At 40.0% G+C, this 18,608-nt stretch overlaps 1 long non-coding RNA gene across 3 annotated transcripts in view; it reads right to left on the reverse strand.

Annotated features, from left to right (window-relative positions):
* LOC103674977 overlaps positions 1–10,597 on the reverse strand; it is a 12,208-nt gene extending 1,611 nt beyond the window's left edge. Inside the window, exons 1-3 of one of the 3 annotated variants that reach the window (XR_571757.2) lie at positions 10,364–10,597; positions 9,704–9,855; positions 3,648–3,769 (exon numbers count right to left, since the gene is read on the reverse strand). This is a non-coding gene — a long non-coding RNA (uncharacterized LOC103674977). Of the gene's footprint in view, positions 1–3,647; positions 3,773–6,990; positions 7,051–9,703; positions 9,856–10,363 lie in introns of those variants that run through there. The other 2 variants (XR_571758.2, XR_571760.2) reach the window with 2 other exon arrangements.
* Positions 10,598–18,608: the final 8,011 nt, after the last annotated feature.

Raw genomic sequence — 18,608 nt, forward strand, 5'->3', positions numbered from 1 at the left:
GGGGGTGGGGAAATGGGATAGACTGGTGATGGGTAGTAAGGAGGGCACGTATTCCATGGAGCACTGGGTGTTATACGCAACTAATGAATCATCGAACTTTACATCAAAAACCAGGGATGTACTATATGGTGACTAACATAATATAATAAAAAATATTATTATATTAAAAAATAAATAAATAGATAAAAAGAAACTACCTTATTTAGATTAAAAGAGACAATACTACAGAGAGAGTTTAATTAAAGAAAAATTGAAACAGAAAGTAAAATTAAAACCATAATAAGATACTACCACACGCCCATCAGAATAAGAAACAAAAAGATGGAAAAAAAAGCAAGTGTTGGAGAGGACGCAGAGCAGTGGGACTCTCACACTGCTGGCAGAAATAGAAACTGGAAGAACCACTCGGAGAAATGGATTCGCAGTGTCTCCTGAGCTGAACAAACACGTATCTTATGACTCAGAAATGTCACCCCTTGGTCTACGGTAGTTACAGGCCCAAGAGAAATGTAAAGATTTCTCGGGCTGAAAGATTATGTACATGATGTTCACAGCACCATAATTTATAATAAGACAAAGACTAGAAAATACCCAAATCCCGATAATGGATACATTTTTTGTGAAATATCCAAACAGTATAATACTATACATCAGTGAAAACGAATAATCTACAAGTAGAGACAGCAATAATGTAAACCTCACACACAACATGTTGACTGAAAGGAGTCAAATACAAAAGAGGACGTGTTGGATAACTCCAGGAAATTTTCCTTCTAATCTCCCAATACAGTTGGGGACTGGATAAGAAAATCAATATCCCATTTCCTTTGCCTTCTTCTATTACCTGAAGGGTAGGTAACCTCAGAGAATTATACAACCTCTGAGCCTTTGAAAAGTGATTTACTAAACATAAGAACAGGTTAATGCTATGTCTGATGAACAGGCAACTAGGTGCAAAGCAGGAGACTTACCTGGCCCCAGGGCCAGACCTAGTCCACTAACTCTAGATGACCACGGGTAAGTCACCATACCTCATCTGGCCTCACCTGCCAAAGATGGTCTGAAAGCCCTGCCTCTGAAAAAATGAAGCTTAGGGCACAGAACAATGTGGTTCCCATCCACAAAAGTACTTTGATTTCCTTATAGTGAAAAGAATTCACCCTGGAAGTCCAAGGGTCTTAACAGCCAAGTTGTAGTATAGTAACTGCGATGATTGCTACCTTTTTTTCCCCGTTTTTATAATTACTACCTTTTTGTTTTTCTTAAATAAATACCTCTGTATGTGGCAAAATGCCTACCGAAGCCTAGTTTCCACCCAAAGTGATATGGCGCTGGCCTGACATTAACCACCACGTACTCAGATAGTTCAACAAATCTATTTTTCTTCTTCTTAAGTACACTGGTTAGGAGTACGGGCTCTGGAGAGAGACTGAGTCCAAACCCTAGTTCTACCAGCTCCAAAGTATGTAACTTTGAATGCCAAAAGTATTCCTCACCAAAGAAGAGTTCACCTTACAGTAACTTAGTTGTTTCATCTGTACAACCAGGATCATGACCATAGAAGTAATAAGCTTTAAAAAAATATCCCCACTTTAAAAAATTATTCCCTCGTGTTTTGGCTTTTAAAAAGATGGTTAGGAATCACATTATTTAAAAAAAAAATCAACTGTAGAAATGCTGGGATTGCTGGCTCTCTAACCTTGAAAGAAGGAAAAATTGTCTTGATAACTCAGTTTCCTCTATTGTAAAATTGAAAAAGCAATCAGCCCTACTTCATGGATTACTGTTTTGTGAATTAATTGAGTTAATATATGAAAACCCTTAAAACAGTGCTCAGCATATTGTAATATCTCAAAAAAGTGCCCTGCTTTTAATAAAAACCATTTTTACCAGTTTGATAGTTTTACAAAAGGCTCTCATGCGTCTTTAATAGGGCTTAATAATCTTCTGACTGAATCCTCTTCATCAACTGATGGCGTGTTTTAAATTACTTTCACTATAATCACTGTTGGATATCTAATTATCATGAAAACATCTCAAAAGCACTTGGAACATACAACCTCAGGAAACAGCACCGCCATTTCTGCACATGGCTGAACAAAAAACCAAGGGCTCATCCACGATGCTGCTTTATCCTCACATAATCCCCACCCACAGCCACTGCAGGTCCTGCCTGTTCTACCTAGAACACGCCCTGGCTAGGGCCACCCCAGACCCCTGACCACTGCTGCAGCACTGGGACAATCCACCCTTGTCCCTCCTCCAGACTTCTGCAAGATTTTCCTTAGGCTTATCTCCACAGCCATCTTGCTCCCATCCAGTCGATTCTCTTCACAGAGGGACAGTCACCTTGTGAGCACATGAATCAGATCATGTCACTACCACACTTCAACCATCCACCCTTGGTACAACTCCAATCTCCTTTACAGCCCAAATGATGCGGCCATTATCTGCCCTTTAACATAATCTCCTACCATCTGCACTTTGTCTGCCAGGCTCCAGCCACTCAAACTCATCATCTGCTTCTGGAATAACTAGTGCCACTGACTGAGATGTCTGCCCAGGCCTGGCTTCGTCTTGTCATTCAGGACTCAGCTCAAATGCACTTCACGAGAAAGCTTCACTGACAACCCCATCCATAATAACCCCTGTCCTCAGTTTTTACTCTGTTTATGTGCTCACTTTCTTGAAAGCACTCATATCCATAGGGAATTGGCCCACTTAGTGATGTGTTTACTTGCTTATTGCCAATTTTTTTTCAAACTACAATGAAACTCCAGCAATACCACTTGTCATTCCCTGTACTATGTCCCCAGTGCCAAGTTCAGTGCCTCACATATAAATCATTGATTTAATATTATGTAAGTAAAGGGAATTGCTACCTATATGACACTCCAAAGAAGACACAGATATTTCAAGCTGAGTAGCAAGAGAAACTAACAAAAAAATTAGATGTTAAAGGATTCAAAATTTTAAAGAGATCTTTTTGATTTAATCTACAGCAGTGCTGGGGCGCCTGGGTGGCACAGCGGTTATGCGTCTGCCTTTGGCTCAGGGCGTGATCCCGGCGTTATGGGATCAAGCCCCACATCAGGCTCCTCTGCTATGAACCTGCTTCTTCCTCTCCCACTCCCCCTGCTTGTGTTCCCTCTCTCGCTGGCTGTCTCTATCTCTGTCGAATAAATAAATAAAATCTTTAAAAAAAATCTACAGCAGTGCTTTCAAACTTGGATGAATACCACAACCAACTGGAGAAACCGTTAAAAATGTAGGCACCTTCCACCACACTACTCTGGTTTTGATTCAGAAGACCTGGGGTAGGTCTATGAGTCTACAATTTTACAAGAATCCCCTGACAATATGGATGAAGTGGTCCATGGACCACACTTGGAAAAATCCTGACCTAAACAGTTGACGTTGGTGTAGCATTAATTTAATGGCTACCGTGCAGAGGTCTCTGGTATTCAGAGTGTCTCTACTAGTATAATTACTTAAACGTGCACCGGTCCTTCCCTCCCACCTATGAACACAGACTGCTTTCCCACATGGGATCACACTTAAACTCCAGAGTGTTCCTGGGTGGTGGGGAAGATTTGGAACTGTTATCCTGTTATATTGACAAGGCTGGTGGAAGAGTAGTGACTTACCTAAAGTATCCCAGTGATGGGACCCTGATCTCTTCATCTTGCTCCAGCAAATTATCTAGCACACTGGACATCACACCTGGTTCTTCTCTATCATCTCCTGTTCTGGGGCTCAGAGTCCACACCTTCTTTGATGTTCCAGAAGGGAGAGGCAGGGGATCCCAGAGCACATGGAATAGAGAGGAAAGTAAGAGGGAGGAAGGACACATGAAATTCAGTGGAAAAGAGTGAGCATGTGCTTGCCTGTCACCACCCAGGTCACTGGAAGCTGTGCAGTGATGCTGTGCTCCTCCCCAGCTCCATCCCACAGCCCCCTCCCATGCACAGCAGTGACACTGAAGCTCTCACATCATGGAAATGGGGGCTCATCCTTGTTTGCTGTTAAATGTCCAAATATTCCCTCTAGTAGTTATGCTATGATGTTAATGTTAGAGGAATCAAAAGAATAAAGGCTGCAACACTGGAATGGGGAGCTAACATTGCTGAGGGCACACTAGATGCCATACACTGCTGGTTGCTGTTTTTTAATCTTCAAATTCACAAAGCAATACTCTGAGGTAGGCATCATTACTTCCTTTCTATGTATAGGGGATAGTCAGGCTCAGAAAAGAACACACATGTTCAAAAAAATCTTAGGGAGATATTTAATGGACACAGAGGCCAACTTGACAGGTAAACCCTGGCCAATTCTGGGACAATTTGCATAGCAAAATACATAATCGTAATAAACTCTTAACAAAAATAGGAATCTATTGTACTTATATAATTGAAAACAATTTATTATTTAGTTATATAATTAATTCATCAATGAAAGGGGAAAAGGGAAAGCTTGACCTTACACTCAAACGTTAACTAATAATTCTAGGAGGAATGACAAAATTGTAAAAGCAATACTTGACTGAAACCATAGCAACAAGTGACTCAGGTGAGAATCAAAATGGATACACATCGGGGCACCTGGGTGGCACAGCGGTTGAGCGTCTGCCTTCGGCTCAGGGCGTGATCCCGGCGTTATGGGATCGAGCCCCACATCAGGCTCCTCCGCTATAAGCCTGCTTCTTCCTCTCCCACTCCCCCTGCTTGTGTTCCCTCTTTCGCTGGCTGTCTCTATCTCTGTCGAATAAATAAATAAAATCTTTAAAAAAAATGGATACGCATCTAATATCACCAGTCACTGAGTCACCATGGTAACCATGCTGGCCAAGTAAATAAAGGTGGTGGAGAACAGACAATATCCACCCTGATTAGGTTCCAGTATGTGCTAGGAATTAAATAGGGACTGACATAACACACAGTAATTAACTTCAGGTATCCTTCACAATAAAGATTTCTGGCAGCTTTAGCAATATACACATACATGAATACAGATCCACAAACATACATGCTCTCTTTCTTTCTCTCCCTCCCTTCCCCCAGCCTCTAATCTCTCTCACCAACCAAGATCCCAGGAATTCACTGAAGTGGATTCACTGGCACGTAAAGAAGAAAACCCCCACAATTCAACAGATTCATTTCTGACTACACACATAAATTTCAAAGCTTAGTAACTATTTTAGTGATGGATTTATCTCGATATGGTAACCTACTGAATTGTCTCTGGGACATTTTTCTCCCTAGTTTCAATAGATTGCCAATACTGGATAAAAACTAATCTGGAAATACAGGCAAATGCATGTTATAGATCAAGTGCATTTTCCAGTCTAGAGTAGCCTGTAGTTTCAACCAAAAATATTCCGCAACAGCTTCTGTTGAACATTTGACTGCTGACATTTCAGTGAATATAATATACATGATACCATATGATTTCACTCATATGCAGAATTTAAAAAAGAAAACAAATGAGCAAAGGGGAAAAAATAAGAGAGAGACAAACCAAAAAACAGACTCTTAACTATATGTACCACATACAAACTGACGCTTACCAGAGGGGAGGTGGGTGGAGGGATGGGTGAAATAGGTGATGGGGATTAAGGATTGCACTTGTGATAAGAACCAGGTGATGTATGGAAGTGTTGAATCACTATATTGTACATGAAACTAATATTACACTGTATGCTAACTAACCGGAATTTAAATAAAAACTTAAAAAAAGAAAATGCATGAAGATTTTAATTTAAAATACTGCTGTTTACAAGAGTAACAGAAGTATGAGACACTTAGGAATAATCTGTCCATGGATGTGCAATGCCTGTACATTTAACACTATAAAACATTGCTCAGAGAAATTAAATAAGACCTAAATAATAGAGGGATATGCCATCTTCACGGTTTATAAGACTCAGTGTTGTTAAGATATCTATTCTCTCAAACTGATCTATAGATTCAGTGCAATCCCAGTATAAATTCTAAAAGTGTATGGTGACTAACATAATATAATAAAAAAATTATTTAAAAAAAGACACACATAACACACAGTAATTAACCACAGAAATTAACCAATTTCATGAGGAAATGAAAGGCCCTAGACTATGAAAAACAACTTGAAAACAAGAGGGTTGAAAAATAAACATCACCTGATTTCAAAACTCATTATAAATCTATAACCATCAAGACAGCGTTGTATTGAGATGCAGGTAGAAATGTATATCGAAGGAATGAAATGAATCCAGAAATAGACCCACTCATATATGGACAACTGATTTTCAACAAAGCTATAAAAGCAATTCAGTGAAGAAAGGATACTCTTTTCAACAAATGGTGCTCGGAGAAGTGGATATCCAGATCTGCAAACATAAACTGTAATCCACATATACAGTACCACATAAAAAGTTAACTCAAAATGTACCATATACAAAAATATAAAAGCAAAAACTGAAAAATTCTACCAGAAAATGCAGGAGAGAGTCCTTGCAACCTTGGGTTAGGTGATGATTTCATAGATGAGACCACCAAAACCACAACCCATAAGTGAACAAATTGATAAACTGGAATTCCTCAAAGTTAAAAATTTCAGCTCTTCCAAAGACACTGTTGAGAGAATGAAAAGACAAACCACTGACTGGGAGAAAGTTTGAAAATCATATATCTGATAAAGGATGCGTATGCAGAATATAGAAAATCTCACAAAAGTCAATAAGAAAGAAAGACACTTCAATAAATGGGCAAAAGTTTTGAATAGACATGAAAGCTGCTTAACATCATTAATCATTGGGGAAATGCAAATAAAAACCACAGCAAGATACTACCTGTGATTGTGCCAGTACCACGCTGTCTTGATGATCACAGCTTTGTAATACAGCTTGAAGTCAGGCATTGTGATGCCCCCAGTTTTGGTTTTCTTTTTCAACATTCCCCTGGCTATTCAGCATCTTTTCTGGTTCCATACAAATTTTAGGATTGCTTGTTCCAGCTCTGTGAAAAATGTCGTGGTATTTTGATAGGGATAGCACTGAATGTGTAGATTGCTCTGGGAATAAAAACAGACACATAGATGAATGGAACAAAAAAGAGAATCCAGAAATGGACCCTCAACTCTATGGCCAACTAATCTTCGACAAAACAGGAAAGAAAATCCAATGGAAAAAAGACAGCCTCTTCAATAAATGATGCTAGGAAAATTGGACAGCTACATACAGAAGAATGAAACTGAACCATTCCCTAACACCACACGCAAAGATAAACGCAAAACAGATGAAAGACCTGAGTGTGAGACAGGAATACATCAAAATCCTAGAGGAGAACACAGGCAGTAACCTCTTCAACCTTGGCGGCAGCAACCTCTTGCAAGATATGTCTCTAAAGGCAAGGGAAACAAAAGCAAAAATGAACTACTGGGACTCCATCAATGTAAAAAGCTTCTGCAGGGCAAAGGAAACAGCCAACAAAACTAAAAGGCAACCTTTGGAATGGAAGAAAATATTTGCAAATGACATATCAGATAAAGGGTATGCAAGATCTACAAAGAACTTACCAAACTCAACACCCAAAAAACAAATAATCCAGTTAAGAAATGGGCAGAAGACATCAACAAATGCTTCTCCAAAGAAGACATACAAACAGCCAACGAACACATGAAAAAAATGCTCCACATAACTTGCCATCAGGGAAATACAAATCAAAACCATAATGAGATACCACCTCACACCAGTTAGAACAGCTAAAATTAACAAGACAGGAAACAACAAATGTGGGCGAGGATGTGGAGAAAGGGGAACCCTCTTACCCTGTTGGTGGGAATGCAAGCTGGTACAGCCAGTCTGGAAAACATATGGAGGTTACTGAAGAAGTTAAAAACAGAGCTACCCCAAGACCCAGTAATTGCACTACTGGGTATTTACCCCAAAGATACAGATGTAATGAAAAGAAGGGCCACAATGCACCCCAATGTTCATAGCAGCAATGTCCACAATAGCCAAACTGTAGAAGGAGCCGAGATGTCCTTCAACAGATGAATGGATAAAGAAGATGTGGTTTATATATACAACCGAATATTACTCAGCCATCAGAAGGGATGAATACCTATCATTTACATCGACATGGTTGGAACTGGAGAGGATTATGTTAAGTGAAACAAGTCAATCAGAGAAAAACAATTACCATATGGTTTCACCCATATGTGGAATATAAGTAATAGCACAGAGGATCATAGGGGAAGGGAGGGAAAACTGAATGGGAAGAAATCGGAGAGGGAGACAAGCCATGAGAGACTCTTGACTCTGGCAAACAAACTGAGGGTTGTGGAAGGGGAGGTGGATGGGAGGATGGGGTAAATGGGTGACGGGCATTAAGGAGGGCATGTGATGTGATGAGTACTGGGTGTTATATGCAACTAATGAATCATTGAACACTACATCAAAAACTAATGATGTACCATATGTTGGCTAATTGAATTTAAATTTTAAAAAAAGATACTACCTATGAGATTGGCTAAAATTGAAAGGACTGAACACACCAAGTCTTGGCAAGGTTGTGGGGGATGAAATGCTCATACAAATGCTGGTGGAAAGGAAAACTGGTGGGACCACTTTGGAAAAGTTTGGCAGTTTCTTACAATGTTAATCTCGTAATTATCACGTGATCCAGCCACTGCACTCCTAAGTATTTATCCTAGAGGAGTATAACCTACGTCTGTGCAAAGACTAATGCATAAATGTTCATAACAGCTTTATTTAAAAGAGTCTTTCCCCCAAGAAAGAGCCCCAAATTGAAAAACATCTATCAATACGTGAAATAACCATCAATAGGTAAATGGATAAAACAAATTGTACATTATACTACAAATTGTAGTATATTCATATACCAGAATACTACTAAGCAATAAAAGAATGAACTACTGACATATGCAACAAAATGGAAAATCTAAAAATAAATATCATGAATGAACAAAGCCAGATCACCCCCCAAAAAGAATAAAATTTCTATGATTCTATTTAAATAAATTTCTAGGACATAAAAACTAATCTTTGGTAACAGGAGTTATTTGTGCTTGGGGACAGGGCAGTGAAAGAGGTAGGGAGGCTGTGTAATACAGAGCTGAAAATGTTATGTCCTGGAAAAATAATAACAACAACATTTAAATTTACCTGGTTATCTTAGGTGACGTGACTAGGCATCATTATAACAGGGCAAACTATAGGGTAATTAATATTTTTGAAAACACAAAAATTCTCGTAACTGATGTTTTAACTAACACTTGAAAAATTCCTGGCTCCTTAAAATATTTCGTTACACAATGATTAAAAGCATGGTGAGCATGGAAGAATCCATATTACAATTTCAATTGCTAGGAAGACCTCTGAACCAATGGCACATTTCAAGGACCATCTGAGAGGTACAGGGAAATCACTGATTATAAATTATACAGTCAGAAAAGTATATGTAAATTTATGTACATGCATGTTAAATGTAAAGATCCTTCCTCAAGCTAAACAATTCATTGCTTGCAGACAAAGCATTTCTAAAATGGGCCTCAGAGCTACTGCAAAGCATGTAGTTGCTGATGCAGTGACATTCAACTTTCTCTCATGATGAGATCAAAGTAGATTCTCTACTTTTAGGTTAGTTTGTGAACCTAACAGAAGCTACCGCACAACATGCTTTTATCGCATCCATGAACTCACCTGAGCCAGGAATCAGATCCCACCGAAGATCCGAAGTGTTGGGGTCTTCTGAGGACTGCTGCCCTTGAACCTGAAGTAGAAGCTTCAGCAGCCATCAGGACCCAGCTCCTCAGAACCCGCCTCCTTCAGACAACTGATCTGAGCTCTGCCAGCTGCATTGCACAGGGAAAGGAAGATCCAGCAATCATTTCGCTTTACTTAAGTAACTATGTGCCCAGCACCATGCTAGGCACTAGATGAGGGACAACGACAGTGATACAAGCAGGAACTGATCCTAACAACCAGAGGTTAGAATGGGCTTCTCACCCAGGGCTTTCTCGCTCTGTTTCTCTCTCTCTCCCCCCCCCCCCGCCTTTCCTCGTCTATCCCCTAATTAAAAAGTTGAAAAGGAACAAGAAGTGTCCAGAATTCACACAGGCATTCACGATCCCGTAATAACCACAGGGCCATGAGCTTACTTATGTGTATCGCTAAATGTTCTCAGCGATCCGGTAGGTTAAGCATTCTTAACGCCATTTTACAGAAGCGGAAGCTGGGGCTCAGATTCGTTCGTTACCTATCTTCCTTCCGCGCCCCAGCATTGAGTGCAAAGCAGCTCCAGGGCACCCTTGGAGGAGGACCCACATTCACTGCAGCCGGGAGGGACCCCAATGATTTTACCTAAAAGATGGCTGGGGAACCAAGCCCCAAAGTGGGAAAGAGACGACTTGGATCTGGATCCCTTTGTCTCCCCACACCCCAGGGCGGCTCTGCCCCCACCGCGGCGACCCATGACTTCAGCTGAGCCCCAAACACTTGAAGGCGGGACTTGCTCTGCTCTCCAGGGCACGTCTGTCTCTATCAAAAAGTCATCACGGTCGCCCCACTGACGTCAGGTTTCTATGGCAACCGCGATGCGAGCCTGTCTTCGCCACTGGAAATGTCTCCACATGCTGCTCCACCCCTTGGCCCAAGGCTGAAAGCAACACACCTTCTCTCTTCAGGGCACCACTTGAGAAAGAATAGTAATTAGTGGCTCCAGACCGGGACCCAGGCAGTTGGTGGAAATCTGCCCCGGGTTGATGAAACAAAGAATGCTCCTGTCTTCAGGAATTCATTTGCATTAAAGAGACAGTACGGGAATATTATCAGTACACACAATCCCAGGGAGGTATCCTAGAGTTCTTGGAGATGAGTTACCACTTGGCAGGAGAACGTGGAAAACCAAGGCCAGGCTAAGCTTGTTAGCCTTCTATACCAGAAAACTAAGAGATTGTCTATAATCATATGACTGAATGATCTAGATACGTACACAAAAATGTCATTCAAGAAATCTCAGTTATTTCTTCTAGGAGGCAGACCTAGAATAATATAGTCATTTAGTAGGCAGAAACCTAGTCAATTATGCTATCCTGGGGAATTCTTATCCACCATTTCTGATATTTTCTTCCAAGTGGAGGGACATACATGACCAAAACACTTCCAGCCCCTCTACATAGTCACTCTCTTTTTTACTGGGATGACTTACCTAATTGGTGAGGTTAGGAGAAAAAAAGGGGTTGCACAGCCAGAACTTTTCCCTTCAAAACTCTTATAACAAGCTGCTCTTTTGGAGCATGTGTCTTGCTCTGTCCTCAGGGATGGGTCTTACAATTGGCCCACAGCTCTTGTCCACTTTATGTGTCTCACTGGCTCACCAATTAGTACTATGTTCTTGCTTCAAAATGCTTGTGTCTTTATTGTTCCCCGTAAATACACCCCTGCTTCATGTCTGAACTATAGACCAACTGAGAAATATGAAGGGAAAAAAAGGATAAGGAGAACAATACATCAACTTGATTCCTTATAAAAGTGATCTCAGAGTGGCTTAGATTTTCTGGCAAGTGAGCTTCCTATTAATGAGCTCCAGAAATGGACACTCTTGTCCACCCAGCGGTGCTGCTTTGGGACACTCATAAATGTCAAAGACTGCAATGCTGATCTATCTCTGGTCTGTTGAAGGAGTCCTGGCTTTGTGTACCCAAACAGAGTAGCTTCCTGCCAAAGGCAATACCAGTAGCAGGAGAAAGTGTTTCAGGACACCTTCTCTGAGAAACACTTCTCAAAGTGAATAAATACTCCTTGTTCTAGATGAATACCCCAAACCCAACTTCTGAGGCTTTCCCTTGTGTAACTTCTTATAGCAACACTTTTTTGGTATCTTAATTCTTGTGATTTCATAATTATTATGAAATTATTTTCCAATTTCCAAGACTAGTATGAATGTTGTATACAGTGAAAATTTCCCTTGGAAATCCCATCTCAAAGGAACTGATGAAATGCTCGGAAATGTACTTCCACACGTAAACCACCACACAAACTATAGGCAAAACTATAACAAGGTCCCACCAACCCTTCAAGGATAAGAGAATCCATATCTTATCCAATGGTAACAGAACACAGAAAAAGAGGGAACATTCGCCAAAATAATAATGCTTTGAATATCCATATCTGCTTAGCAAACACTCCAAAACAATAGGCATGTATTATTTTTCAGGATGCTATGGGTTGACTGGGCTCAGCTGCCTCTTGTCTGTTCCATGTGGTGTCTGTTAATTGGGGTTGCAGTCATCTGGAGGCACCTCTCAGCTGGGAAATCCAGGAGAACTCATTCACATGAGTGAAGATTGGTGCTGGCATCCATTGGGAGCTCACAGGGGCTGTTGAATGGAACACTTTGGGTGTTCTCCACAGAGCTCTCTATGTGTGGGGTTATCAGATAAAAGATAAGACACTTAGTTAAATTTCAATTCCAGATAATCAACAGATAATTTTTTAAGTTAAGTGTGATGGTTAATTTCATGTGTCAACATGATTGGGCCACGGTTTTCAGATACCTGGTTAAACATTATTCCATTATTTCTGTAAGGGTGTTTTTAAATGGTATTAACATTTAAATAGGTGGACTTTGAGTAAAGGAGATGGAGGTCTAAATAGAACCAAATATTGACCTCTCACAAGCAAGAAGAAATTCTGCAGCACGTGGTGTTCAGACATTTTATTATGGTTTAATAACTTGAGTGGCCTTTGACGCAGAAGTACAGTTTCCACCAACAAGGGAGTTTCGAGTGAAACTTAAGAAAAATTTCCTCATGGTGATTCTAATATGCCTCTTGGTTAAGTCTCCCTGGCTGAGGAGGCAGATCAAAATGCTACAGAAGTACCCTGATCTGGGAAGGAAAGGCAGCTACCATTTATGATGAAAGAGGACTTTGACTACCTCCATTTTGACCTCAGTCTGTACTTTCTAATTGATTAAGTTCTTTTCAGCTTATCTCTTAACTCAGGTAAAAGACCCTGTGGGCAAAGCATCCCTTTTTTTTTTAAGTTCTTTTTTTTAATGTTTTTTTATTATATTATGTTAGTCACCATACAGTACATCCCTGGTTTTTGATGTAAAGTTCATAATTCATTAGTTGCGTATAACACCCAGTGCTTATGGAAGATGGTGGAGGAGTAGGGGACCCCTTTTTCAGCCGGTCCCCTGAGTCGAGTTGGATAGGTACCAGACCATCCTGAACATCCACGGAATCAGCCTGAGATGCAGGAAGATACATCTGGATCTCTACAAATGAACATCTCCAGCGCTGAGTATTGAGGTACGAAGCAGGGAGCCCTGAAACCGCGCACAGATATCGGAAGATAAACGGAAGGGGGAGGGAGCCTCCACGTTGGGGAGCCGGGAAGCGGTAGCCACCTGCACGGGGGAGCGGGCGCATTCGTGGACGGCACCCTCCAGAGAGCAGACTGGGACCGTGAGCCGGGAACGCGTGCCACCAGACTTCTCACGGAACTCCGGTGTGCTCACTGGAACCAGACTGAGACCGGGAGCTCCGGGAGCGCGGGGGCGGCTGGCAGCTGGCGGCTGGTGGTGTTAGAAACACAAAGCATCCCTTGATCAGAACAGAAACTACACACTCAATCAATAAGGGCTACCATGAGCCAGCAAGACCTCACCTGTGATTGACCCCAAGACAATGATCAACCTGACCTTTGCTGCCCACCTGCATGTACCCAACAACCTTTGCCCCACATTTTCCTCATAAAGTTGTTGAAAACTGACCTCTGTGCTCTGAGGCCAAAACATGTAATGCAAACACAGAATTTGGGTATGAAGAGGAACAAAAGCTTTATTGCCTTGCCAGACAGAAGAGGCTGCAGCAGGCTAAGGCCTTCAAAACTGCAAGACCCTATCCTTGCCCCACACCCTAGGAAGGGGCTCGGAGGGGTTATAAGGGAAATACAGGATCTAGCCAGTTTTGACAGGAATTGTGTTTGTGCTGCCAAACTAATTTGCCGTTTCTTCAGGGTGGTACCAGGTTCCCAAAACAAAAGGTCAAGATGGGAGGAGGAGAGCTTTATGGAAGAGAGGAAAAAGGTTACTTTAATAATTGAACATCACTAAAGCCTTAGCACAGCCATTTTGATTTCTGTTCAGCTTTATACTTTTAAATGGTTTCGCTTAAATAAACCTGGAAGTATTTTCAGCAGTTTGGAGACAATCTTTCAGACATTAGTCCACAATCTTCCCAGTGTTGGCCTCACTAAAATAATTTCCTTCCTTGTTTTACCACCATTCATCTTTCTGTCTTTGGATTTTGTCAGTGGCAAATGGCAGAACCTAGTCCATTTGGGGCCCCCAGGTGCTCTAGCACTTTTGCACACTAACTACAATGAAGTAGATGGTTTAGAGGGGCCTAGCACTACATTCTTACAGTTAGTGACTGGATTTAATAAAACGTTTAAAATCCTGTGACTACACCGATGGTGAAGTGCCACTATCCTCTCTTCATGGATGTATGTGATCCTGAAACACATGCTCCTGAGCACGGACACGGAGAACAAAGAGGTTGCTCCCCAGGCCTACTATCAGAGCCAGCAATGGAATCTGGCAGCCTGGCCACTTTTAGTTGCTGGTGGCACACCTTTAGCAAATATATCAGGTCACATACTGATGAGGCGGTTAATCTCTGTCTCCCCTGTTTACCCTCCCTGCAGCAGGGAATCAGGCTTGGTGTACCTTTCCCTTGCCTCAGGGGAGGTTTTGAGGAGGTTGGAAGCAAAAGCTGTCTGAAGCCCGTGTTTCTTCTATCCTTCATAAAAACTTAACCTTACAGCAAAGATTATGTTTCTTGTAACTACTAGGGCAGGGAGGATCTCTGAAGACACAGAAAGGGCTAGAAAGGGATAATTCTCCCAAACAGGGGAGGTAAGAGGCCTCCTGGAGAAGGGACATGAGCACTGTTCCATATCAACACTTGGAGTTGCTCCTTGGTTAGTCCATCGAGGCTGTGCAACCAGCCATGTGACAGATTGCCCTGTTTGGATCAAGGATGGATGGTGAGGGGTCAGTGGGTCTAAAGGCACAGAGCCAGCTAGGGCAGTGGTCAGCTCAGCTCTAAGCAGTGTGGACATATGTGAATTTATAGCAGGGGCCTCCCCAAGGTGTATCTGGAGGATAATTCTCACAATGGAACTGCTTTGTCGAAGAGCATGGACATTTAACATTTTAAATAATCACTGCCTAGTTGAAATTTAAAATCTTTTTTACTGGTATGTATCCCAACCAATTACAAGATGAGAGCACTTGTTTATCCAGATTTGTCAATGATATTATTATTCACAACATTACTAATAGTTGCTAATATGAAATCCTATTGTTGGAAAGTTAGATTACTTTTCATTTTTCTCTTTTTTCTTTTTTTAAGATTTTATTTATTTGAGAGACACAGAAAGAGCATGAGCTGGGGGGGAGGGGCAGAGGGAGAGGGATAAGTAGACTCCCTGCTGATCAGGGAGCCCAACATGGGGCTTGATCCCAGGACCCTGAGATCATGACCTGAGCTGAAGACAGATGCTTAACCACCTGAGCCACCCAGGTGCCCCCCCTTTTTAATATAAATGACATACTTCACATGTGCTTTTCTATGTGTAAACATAATGGTCCCACTTTATAGCTCAGAATAATTCTGAGGCCTGGAATAATTCTATAGTTTGACAAGAAACACTAACCAGTGACTTTGTATTTATGCTGCACCCAGTTTAACCTGAAAATGTGGAGTTGTGAGATCTCCATACACTGCTGGGAGAGTACAGATTGGTACAATCCCTTTGCAGAGACATTTGGTAGCATCTGTGAGAGAAGAAAGTGAGTCCCTCTCAGCTGTTGCACTCTAGGTCTGGACTGAAGAGTCCTGAGCAGGTGTACAAGCACAATCATGGTAGTACTTGGCAATAAAAAGGAATAAACTATAGAAAACTTGGAGTCACATCAGCAGGATGACAGATTAGGAAGCTCAGGTCCCCTGATAACTTATGGAAATGTTTAAAATAACAACTAGAGAATGGCTATAATTACTTTATAGGAGTTCTATAAAACAAAGGTCTACAACAATCAAGTGAATGTCTACTCAAGAAAAAACTACATTCAAATCATAGGAAATTTCATGGCATTTTTGCTCATCCTTGCTCCTCTCTTTCCTGAAACAACAGGGCATAGTCAGAGTAGAGGCCAAAATCTCAATTCCCTCTCTTGAATCAGAAAGAACAGAATAAATCTTATTTGCAACATCTTAACCTGTCTGGGGGCTGCCTAAGGGACTGGTCTCTAGTCATCAATACTGTGTTGTACACCTAAAACTTGTTAAGAAGGTAGAATTTTTTAAGAAGGTAAATGCCATGTTAAGTGTTTACAATAACATAAATGAAATAAATGAGAAAAGGAAAAATAAAACACTGTCAACTGAGAATTCTACATTTAACTGTTCTTTACAAATGAGGGCATTTCCAGACAAACAAAACCTGAGGGAATTTATTGCCACTAAATCTTCTTGCAAGAAATGCTAAAGAGATTCCTTCAAGTTGGAAAGAAAAGATGTTAGAAGTTCTTTGAAGCCGTATGAAAATATAAAGATCTCCAGTAAAGGTAAATATATAAGCAAATATAAAAACACGAATGATTGTAATTTTGGAGTGTAACTCCATTCTTTATTTTTGATGGGAATGAAAAGATGAATGCACAAAAATTCATTATGAATATATTTTAATTGGTACACAATATATAAAAATGTAATTTGTGACATTAATAACATAAAGTTGGGGGGACAGACCTGTAAAAAGTAGAGTTTTTATATGTGATTGAAATTAAGTTACTTTCAATTTATATTACATCGTTGTAATTTCAGAATGCTATATGTATTCCCCATCAGAGCCACAAAGAAAGTATCTATAGAACATACAAAAAAGGAAAAGAGAATTTAACGAAAATATGTAACAAAAAAATCAACTAAACACAAATGAAGACAGTAACGCACCATGCAAAAATCAGTTTCATTTCTTTACATTAAAAATTGACAATTCAAGAAGGAAATTATGAAAAGAATTCCATTTATAATGGCATGAAAAAGAATAAAATACTTAGGAATAAACTTAACCAAGGAGCTGAAAGATATACACTGAAAACTACAAAACAATGCTCGTTTTTTTAAAGAAGACACAAATAAATTGGAAAGACATCCCAGGTTCATGGGTTGGAAAACTTAAAATTGTTAAGATGTCAGTACTACCCAAAGTGATCTACAGTGTCAATGGAATCCTTATTAAAATCTCAACATTTTGCAGAAATAGAAAAATTCATCCTAAAATTCATATGGAATCTCAAAGGACCCTGAATGCCAAAATAATCCTAAAAGAGAGGAAGGAAGTTGGATGACTCAGACTTCCTGATTTCAGAAGTTACTACAAAGTAGTCTAAACAGTGTGGCACCAGCATAAAGACAGACATACAGACCAATAGAATTGAGTACAGAGTCCAGAAATAAACCCTTCCATATATGGTCAATTGAGTTTCAACAGTGGTGCCAATATCATTCAATGAAGAACAAATAGTCTTTTCTGCAAATGGTTTTGGAAAAATTGGATATTTTTATGCAAAAGCATAAAGTTCTGTCTTTACCTTACACCATAAACAAAAATTAACTCAAAATGCATTAGACGTAAATGTAAGAGCTAAAACTATAAAACTAAAAACAGAAGAAAGCATAAGGGAAAATCTTCATGGCATTGGATTTGGCAATGATTTCTTGGGTATGACAACAAGAGCAGAGGAAACAAGAAAAAAATAGATAAACTGTACTTTGTCAAAATTAAAACTTCTGTGTATGAAAGAACACTATGAACAGAGAAAAAGCAAACCACAGAATGGGAGAAAATATTTGCAAATCGTATGTCTGATAAAAGATTAATATCCAGAATATATAAAAACTCCTACAATTCAACAAAAAATAAACAACCTAATTTAAAAATGGGCAAAGGACTTGAATACACATTTCTCCAAAGGAGATATACCAATATCTAATAAGCACCTAAAAAAGATACTCAATATCACTAATCCTTAGGAAAATGCAAACTGAAACCATAATGAGACATCACTTCACACCCATGAAATTGGAATACTTGTGCTTTGCTGGTGGGAATTTAAAAGTGTGCAATGGCTGTGGGAAACAGTATGGCAGTTCCTCAGAAAGTTAAACAAAGAATTACTGTATGATCCAGTGATTTTACTCTGGGTATATACCCTCAATAATTGAAAGCAGTGATTCATTCAGAAATTTGTACATCCGTATTTATAGGACAATTTTTTCACAGTAGCTAAGAGGTGGAGGCAATCGAAGTGTCAACTGACAGATAAATAGTTAAAATGTGGTATATACATGCACTGAAATAGTATTTGGCTTTAAAAGGGAATGAAATTCTAATACAACCTAGAATATAGATGAACCTTGAAGACATTATCCTAAATGAAAGAAGTCATACACAAAAGGACAAATACCGTATGATTTTACTTATATGAAGTACCTAGAGTGGTCAAATTTGCATACACATAAAA

Source organism: Ursus maritimus, assembly GCF_017311325.1.
Source record: "Ursus maritimus isolate PB19 chromosome X unlocalized genomic scaffold, ASM1731132v1 scaffold_X1, whole genome shotgun sequence".
In the NCBI taxonomy this organism is placed as follows: Eukaryota; Metazoa; Chordata; class Mammalia; order Carnivora; family Ursidae; genus Ursus; species Ursus maritimus.